The 8444-nt window shown below is 39.2% G+C and overlaps 1 protein-coding gene across 1 annotated transcript in view; it reads left to right on the top strand.

Moving 5' to 3' along the window:
* Positions 1-8444, top strand: part of LOC111864953 — a 28474-nt gene that overhangs the window by 12878 nt on the left and 7152 nt on the right. The window lies entirely within an intron of this gene.

An 8444-nucleotide genomic window follows, 5' to 3' on the forward strand; every position in this document is an offset into this window, starting at 1 on the left:
CAAATATTTAAAACATTTCACATTCTCCAGTTGTTTTTGGTCTATCTTTATTGTGACTGGGGTTGGTTGTCTCGAAATTTTCATTACTTTTGTTTTTTCCACATTCATTTCCATGCCATAGCACCTTCCAATTTCAATTAGTCTATCAATCATGCCCTGTAGCACAGTTTCTTCCTTAGCCATTAACACAAGGTCATCTGCAAGAACATTCCAAGAATATTCCTGGTACTCTGTTAGAGGCTGAGTCGACCACAGGGCCATAGTGCGGCTGGAAGGATTGGGTAAATTGAAGAAATCCAATGACCTAATCGGGATTCGATCCCGCGACCTTCCAGCTTGTAGCATAGTGCCTCAACCAACTACGTTACCGCGTGCCCCATTGCAAACACAAAGCACACAAAAGTAGTATTTTTCTCTTACATAACATTAAGGGTACGACCACTTTTTATGTAAGTTATTAGACTCATTACACTTCAGCAAGAATTCTCAACGAAATAAAAATTGATCATGCTAAAAATACTGTATATGCAATATATTAGAGAAAACTTTTCAAATAAACAGAACGAATTGTACTATATATACAGTAAAACTTGGTTATAGCAACATCGGTTTCTGCGACACCTTGTCTATTGCGTCAAATATTCAATGGTACGAACTAATTCCTCATAAAGCAACTGTTTTTATACCTTGCTTAGTACGACATGCACAAATGCATCAACCTCGTATGTAACGTCATTTTCATTCCTGAATTTCTCTGATATGGACATTGAACGTAATTTAGAAAGTGTGTATTGGGCAAGTAACAGGAAACAGATGAAGATAACTGATTACTGTACTCGTATCTAGGTACAGTAAGGCACAACAATTGATGTAATCTACTGTAATTTGGTGAGTAGGCCTACCTTTAATATACAGTATTAGTGCGGTGTGTATTGTCAGTGAAAAGCGCTGTAATATGTCTTTGATATTACACATTTGGGCAATTCCACGTTAATGTTACGTTAGTCTGTACTTAACTACGTATTTCACTAAAAAATGCAACATTTTAACTCGGTTTTTGGTAGATTTTTACGTGACTAACATAAGGCTACTGTGGAAGTGCCCATTTCGGTTACAACGACATTCGTTTATAACGACACTATTTTTAGGTCCCTTTGATGACGTTATAACCAAGTTCTACTATATATATATATATAATTAAAATATTTAACAGAAATTGATTGCCTTAAAGTATTATATACGGCACTATGAAATTTATGAAGATTATATCTGCCTAAAGTACAGATAATTACTTTCATTTTTTTCTCTTCAGGAGCCAGACCATTTCAGTTTTAAATCAGAACGATACACACCTTTTCCCACAACTCCTCCTCATGAATAGTTTCAGAATATTATTTGAGTGATTTTAAACAAAGAGCTGGCCGCTTCTCCACTTCTACTATAAGCTTTTCAATGCTTTGATCCCACATTTTGCAACTGGAGGAACTAGAGCGAGCGCGAAGACAGGCAGGAAAAAACACAACTTCTTAACTGAAGGTCAAATCGTGCACGATTTTCAATTGTATGTGTGCGCACTCCCATAACAGCTTATGTACACCGGCGTTATCACCAACAGTTGAGGTACAACCCAACTGCTCACCGACTGTTGGAACAACTATCGTGATGTGTGCGCACTCCCATTAAACGTAATGTTTCTCGGCGACGTGCCCAACTATCGGCCAACTAAAAAGTGCATGTATGCGCTAGGCCTTACTGCTATCATTCCATATCAGCAAGAATGCCAATATGAAAGCCGCAAGATATGAACAAGGGTAACACTGTTGGAAATAGGGGACTGAAGTTATACGAGTAAGTAGCCATGAGGTAAAAAGGTAAATTTGTCACTGTGTTTAACTAATTAAGTATTACGCCATGGAGGCGTATGGGCAGTGGCTGTATATATAGGTAATGATTTCTTGACCCCGGCACTATTTGGAGGTGAGTGGTTAGCTTCGGCCGCTTTACTCTAGTGGGAAGATCCTCCGGTACCTAGTGGTTAGGAGGCTGGGTGGGCCCCAGAGCCGGTCTGAACAACGTGGAGAAGAGAAAACGTTTGCCCCAACTGGAACTCGAACTCCGACCCCTTAGAGGTCGCCCATTCCGTAACAAGTCGCAATATGCACTGCGCTGTGCTTCTTTTAAAGTTATATATCTTTTTAAAAGTATATTCTTGGGGATAAATAGAAAATGGAACGTTGAAATTTAAATTGTTTCGCTCAATAACGACGTAAGAAATGTCCTTAAAAGGTAAATTACCAGGTACAAAAAGTTATTAAAAGGTAAATATCAAAGTACAAGAAGTAAAACGATGAAATTTCCGAATTGTGTTTCTTAAGCTTCTGGGTTTCGCCCAGTAATTCTGTGACCCTCTGATCTCCTGCTTGCTGGCTGCAGCTGGCTGCGGCGTCTCTTCATACAAATACTCCGGCAAGCAACCGAGAAATTGGTTCTGGTAGACAGCGTGATTTTATACAGATTACAAACCTTGGAAGTCTTCGCAGAGTTTGACGGCTCAGGCAGCTCTGCTTGTTTTCCGGTTGAACATGTCCTTCGGATTATTCCGTCTTAACAGTCCTTTCTTTTCGTAGCCAGCACTTGTTTTTCCGTGTGGTAAATATTACATAACTTCCTGTCTGCTTCCATTGTGTGGTGACGTGTGCAACTCAGATTTCGCACAGTGAAATTGTTAAAGATCTCCGTTTTTTCTTATCAAGAATTGTGTGTTTCTTTTCATCTCCTTTTATACCCTCTTGTAATCTTCATTCCTAACCCAAGGTTATAAAGAAATACGTATATTCTTATAGCATCATATGTATACCCCTGATTACCTTTGAACAAACTGACGGTGTGCAAATAAATTTGGTATGAGCATCAGAGGAAAAACGCGACATTATGGCCCCAGTTAGAACCGAACATCTCCCAAATACAGGAAGAACGGGACTAGCTGTGTCGATTGGGCCCAAATGAGGAGGTTTTACCTGGAGACGGAGACAGAATCCAGTCTCCGAAACGTTGTCTTTTAAAAAATAAACAAGGCGATATTTTTAGGTAAATACAGGACGATGGATAATGTCCAGAAAAATAATATTTGTAAAGATCATTAGCGCTTCAGTCAGTCTGCTCGGTGGAAAATGGGTATATGTATATTGAGTGTTCCACCCCTTCCCTCCTTATTTATTCTTCTATTGTTTGGAAACCGCATTTGTTTAGTACGCAGAGTCAGGAACCCCGGGATAGCACATTCGCTATAGCGACCGGCTGTGGACTGGAAAACAGAGGGGTCCGAGCTTGAGTCTCGCTAGGGTCAAGAATTTTCTCCCCGTCGTCCAGACCGGTTCTGGGGCTCACCCAGGGTCATATGGGTCATTCCATGTGAATTCATCCAGATAGGTTGCTCGGCCATTTTTAAAGAAAATTATTTTTGTACACTTATTTCTACATATTTTCATACTTCAAAAATACTTTTAAAACATTTTAATCCGCTCGGTTCTCCCGGTACAGCCGTATTTATAATGCGAAAAAAAGCGTTTTCGGGGCAATTGGAGGTTTGCGTTATCTTCTGTATCTCGATAAAAATTAGTGCTAGACTCCAATAAAAACCAAACTGTTCCTCATCATATGTACTACAATTCATGTCATTACAAGCTTTTACTCAACTCACTTCCTCCATGTCTAATTAATCTTGAAACCTACCTATAGATTTTGGAGGAAAAAACAAACTATTTTTGACCTTCAAAACCAATGGGATGGGGAAAGTATCAGATATGTTGTTTCTACCCTTCGTTGTTGTCTACATGGGGAATATAATCACGTAGTTTTGAATCCCGTATCTATTTTACAAAATTTTCCAGGAGCTCCCAAACTTTGCTCTGGGCCCAAAATCAGCCATTTTTAGCATCTCATATCTCCAGTGAGGAAGCTTTGAAAACTTTGAAATTCATAGCAAATAATACTCTAGTCTAGAGTAACTTTGAGTTAAAATTACAACTGTGATATTCTACTAATCGCGAAGTTGTGGGCACTTTGAATTTTATCAAAAAATTCAATACCTCAACAGTTGGCTTACCTGCATCCAATGGTATTAGTGGTTCTTTATTCGGTATAAAGACGAGAGATTTATCTTGTGTCATTCCGAGCAGTAAATTCAGGCATGAAAACGATTAAAATCATTTTCAGGCCTGTACTTACTGCTCGGAATGACATGTTATCAACACTCGCTCCTGGAAAATTTTGGAAAATAGATACGGCGTTCAAAACTACGTGATTATATTCCACATGTAGACAACAACAAATGGTCAAGCGACTTCACATGCAATGACCCGTAAGCCAATTTTTGAGGTATTGATTTTTTGGTAAAATTCAAAGTGCCCACAACCTCGCTATTAGTAGAATATCAACGTTGTAATTTTAACTCAATGTTACTCTGGAATAGAGCATTATTTGCTATGAATATAATAATTTTCGGAGCTTCCCCACCGGAGATATGAGATGTTAAAAATGACCGATTTGGGACCCAGAACAAAGTTTGGAAGCTCCTGGAAATTTTTGTAAAATAGATACGGGGTTCAAAACTACGTGATTATATTCCACATGTAGACAACAACAAATGGTCAAGCGACTTCACATGCAATGACCCGTAAGCCAATTTTTGAGGTATTGATTTTTTGGTAAAATTCAAAGTCACAACCTCGCTATAATAGAATATCACCGTTGTAATTTTAACTCCACGTTACTCTGGAATAGAGCATTATTTGCTATGAATTTTAAAATTTTCGGAGCTTCCCCACCGGAGATATGAGATGTTAAAAATGACCGATTTGGGGCCCAGAGTAAAGTTTGGAAGCTCTTGGAATATTTTGTAAAATAGATACTGGGTTCAAAACTACGTGATTATATTCCCCATGTAGACAACAACAAAGGCTAGAAACCACAGATCTGATACTTTCCCCCTCCCATTGCTTTTGAAGGTCAAAAATAGTTTTTTCCCCAAAATCTATAGGTAAGTTTCAAGATTAATTAGACCTAGAGGAAGTGAGTTGAGTAAAAGCTTGTAATGACATGAACTGTAGTACATACGATGAGGAACAAATCGTTTTTTTATTGGAGTCTAACATAAATTTTTATCGAGATACAGAAAATAACGCAAACTTTCATTTGGGCCGAAAACGCGTTTTTTTCGCATTATAAACACGGCTGTACCGGCTTAAATATTTTAAAAAGTATTTTACAAGTATGAAAATATATAGAAATAAGTGTACAAAATATAAATTTTTTAAATGGTCGAGTGACTTCACGTGGAATGACCCCTATCCCGTGGGTACCGGCGGGAGTGGAAAGCTGACCACTTGCCTTTGCCTAGTGCCGAGGTTGAGAAAACGTTGATTTATACATCTGCTCCCCCATACGCCTTATATGGCGTAGTTGTTAGTTAGTTAAGCACAGGAACAACTTTACCACTTACACAGACGGATTTACGTCACTGGGGAGATTCCGACACCATCTTTCGCAATCAGAGAAGTTCAGTCTTTAAAAATATTTGGTCAGCACAGAGAAAAAATGCTTTAAGAAAATAAACTCCTGGTAAGCAGCAGCAAGCTTAGTGTACGAAACGCAGATCAAACCTGCCTGGGTCATGACCTGACATCTGTAATAGTCTCCATGTACCTCGCAGGAAATGAAACAAACAGTACGGCTCAGAAAATAGGCCAAAATATAGTCATTGAGCATTTCCTAATGTCTACTTTAAAATATATATGATATTTGAGATGGTGGTTCTGTTTCTCAGTCCAGAACTTCGTATGGCAGCCATGTTCTGAATAAATTGAATTAACTAAAGATGTGATGGTTGGTGTTTGAATTATTTCACAAAAATCTGTCACTTGATTCAAATGTCGTTAAGGAAGAAGACTCTCCCGCATGCTGTTGATGAATTGGTCTGTCCACTGTAAAATTCATAGCTTTACGTGTATATGACCTTGTCGTGCTAGAAGTAGAACGTTAAATCTATAGATTATCCAGAATGTAACATTTCCTTCCAACAAAAACCTCGGGGCGGGGGGGGGGGTTGGAGATAGCCAGGCGGAACAATGGGGAATGATTAATGTCTGAAACTTACTGTGGAAGCTGTATTGATTTTTTGTTACCTTATGAATAAGAGGAACACGGTAATGAACCTCCGGGTTCCATAAAATTCTGGGAAGTTCTTGAGGTGCTGCATAATTGGTGGCTTCTCAAGAAGGGCTCAGCTCCGTGAGTGAGTGTATGAATAAGAAAGGTGGAAGACTTACGTTCATGTTGTGATTATTTGAGCACTGAATCTGTCCAAAGGTAAAAAAAAAAAAAATCGTGTGTGACACAGATTCTCCGAGATCAAGAGAATTTGTATTTATTTGTCTATTACACATATTTAGCCACTTCAGTATCGAATTACGTTTTTTTAGCTACATGTAGGCCTATATGTAGTATGACACTAAACCTCATGCAACACCGACACAGTTTATTGCTGCTATCTTCTGTTCCTATTCGGAACTGCTACCATCTCAGCCACCTTCTACTACCAAATTACGGGGAACATTTAATTATGTAAATGTATGTCTATGATAACTGCAACCATTATAGTTGAGGTTCTGAGCTTCGGTTCGCCGATATATTCATATTCAAGTAACATCGCACTTTCGTTGATTTCACTTTTTGTAGAATATAAAAGCAACATACGATCAACCAGTGAACTGTCGATCTCTCGTTATCATCATCTCGTTTATACACTTAAGGAAGGTCTGTGATTCAATTAAAAGAAAAATAAATATTATACAGTATTGACCGGATCTGTGGTCAAAGTTCCTGGCTATAGATCCATAGGTCCGGGGTTCGATTCCCGGCGCTGCCAGGTTTTCTGAGAAGTAGTGAGTCTGGAACGGGGTCCAAGCAGCCTCGTGAGGATAATTGAGCTATTTCAAGGAAATAGCGGATCCTGACTAGAAAACCGAAATTAACGGCCGTGGGGATCCGTTGCGCTGACCACGCGACATCCTCTATCCGTTAAAGTTGGCACTAACAAGCGGCGGTCACTCGGTCGGTATAGTTCACTTGCGGACTACAGGCCACGGAGTTTATTCTCATTGAATTCTATGTACTTCAGAGTTTTATGCTTTTGTGTTTTAATTTTGTATGCTGCATTTCTTTAAGGGGCATTTTGAAGTAACTCTCAGTATATTGATGTTATTAAGGTATTTTAATATGTGTTACCCATTTGCAGTCAGTGAAATGGTAGATCATGTGCTGGATGTTAATAGGATTTGTCACATTAATTTTAGCCTTGAAGTTCACCCATCTTCCTGCCCATAATCCCTGCACACATTAAGCACCATAACAGCGGAACGAGCTCAATATGGAGTTGGCATCTACACACGCAGGCCACCGTAATAAATTATATAATACCCACATACAGGCACTGAATGCAATACACACAGCTCAACATGATCCAACATTTTAAAAGGTAAAAGGGTACAGCTCCCCTGTGTAACAGGCCGTGGAGGCCCATAGGGTTGTGAGACGTCAAGGATCCCACATTTTCTGGACAATCGGCTCATAGATGGCGGTGAGGGTGTCAGCCTTACCCTCCAGCCGCCCTTTACCCCCAGGAAGATTCCTGGTACTCATTTCTGTTACAGGCTGAGTCAACCTCAGGACCCTAGTACGGCTGGAAGAATTAGGTCAACTAAAAAATGCGATGTCCTAATCGGGAATTGAACCCGGACCTTCCGGCTTGTAGCGTAGTGCCTGAACCAACCACGCTACCGTGCCCCCCGGATCTACATTTTAGTGAATTATAGAAATAAATAATTTTCTAAAAATTAAGTTTGCATTCACACGCGAAAACAGTACCATATACAATGAAAAAGTTTTGGCAAGTTTGTTGTATACCAGACGATGGCTATATACCATCAGAGTTTGAGGCTGTAATACATATGTACAAAACTAATAATATTGTTGCAGTAGAATGCTTAAGTACAACATTCATGTCGAATTCGCAATAACTACTTTTCCTTCTCCTAAACCCAGTAACCACAGAGTGAGGTTAAGACACTGCTCCCTCGGGGTTTAAAAAAGGGTTGAGACTGGCCTCGAAATAAACTCAGGAAGGATGTGACGTAATAATATTGTACTTTGTATTCTGTTCCGGTTTCTTCTTCGTCACTTATTGTTGCCATTTATTGGGCTGTAATATTTTGATTTTACTGCGTACATGTATATATCCTTTCCTTTCTCCGAATGATTGTGTGTGGAGTGAAGACTGTGAAAGCAGTTAATCTCATAATGAATTAATTTTACAGCATATTTTAAAGCAAGTGTCACGTAACTTCGAATAAGGCCAAGAGTAACCTTGAATGCGCAGAAGAAAAATT

Source organism: Cryptotermes secundus, unplaced genomic scaffold (assembly GCF_002891405.2).
Source record: "Cryptotermes secundus unplaced genomic scaffold, Csec_1.0 scaffold200, whole genome shotgun sequence".
In the NCBI taxonomy this organism is placed as follows: Eukaryota; Metazoa; Arthropoda; class Insecta; order Blattodea; family Kalotermitidae; genus Cryptotermes; species Cryptotermes secundus.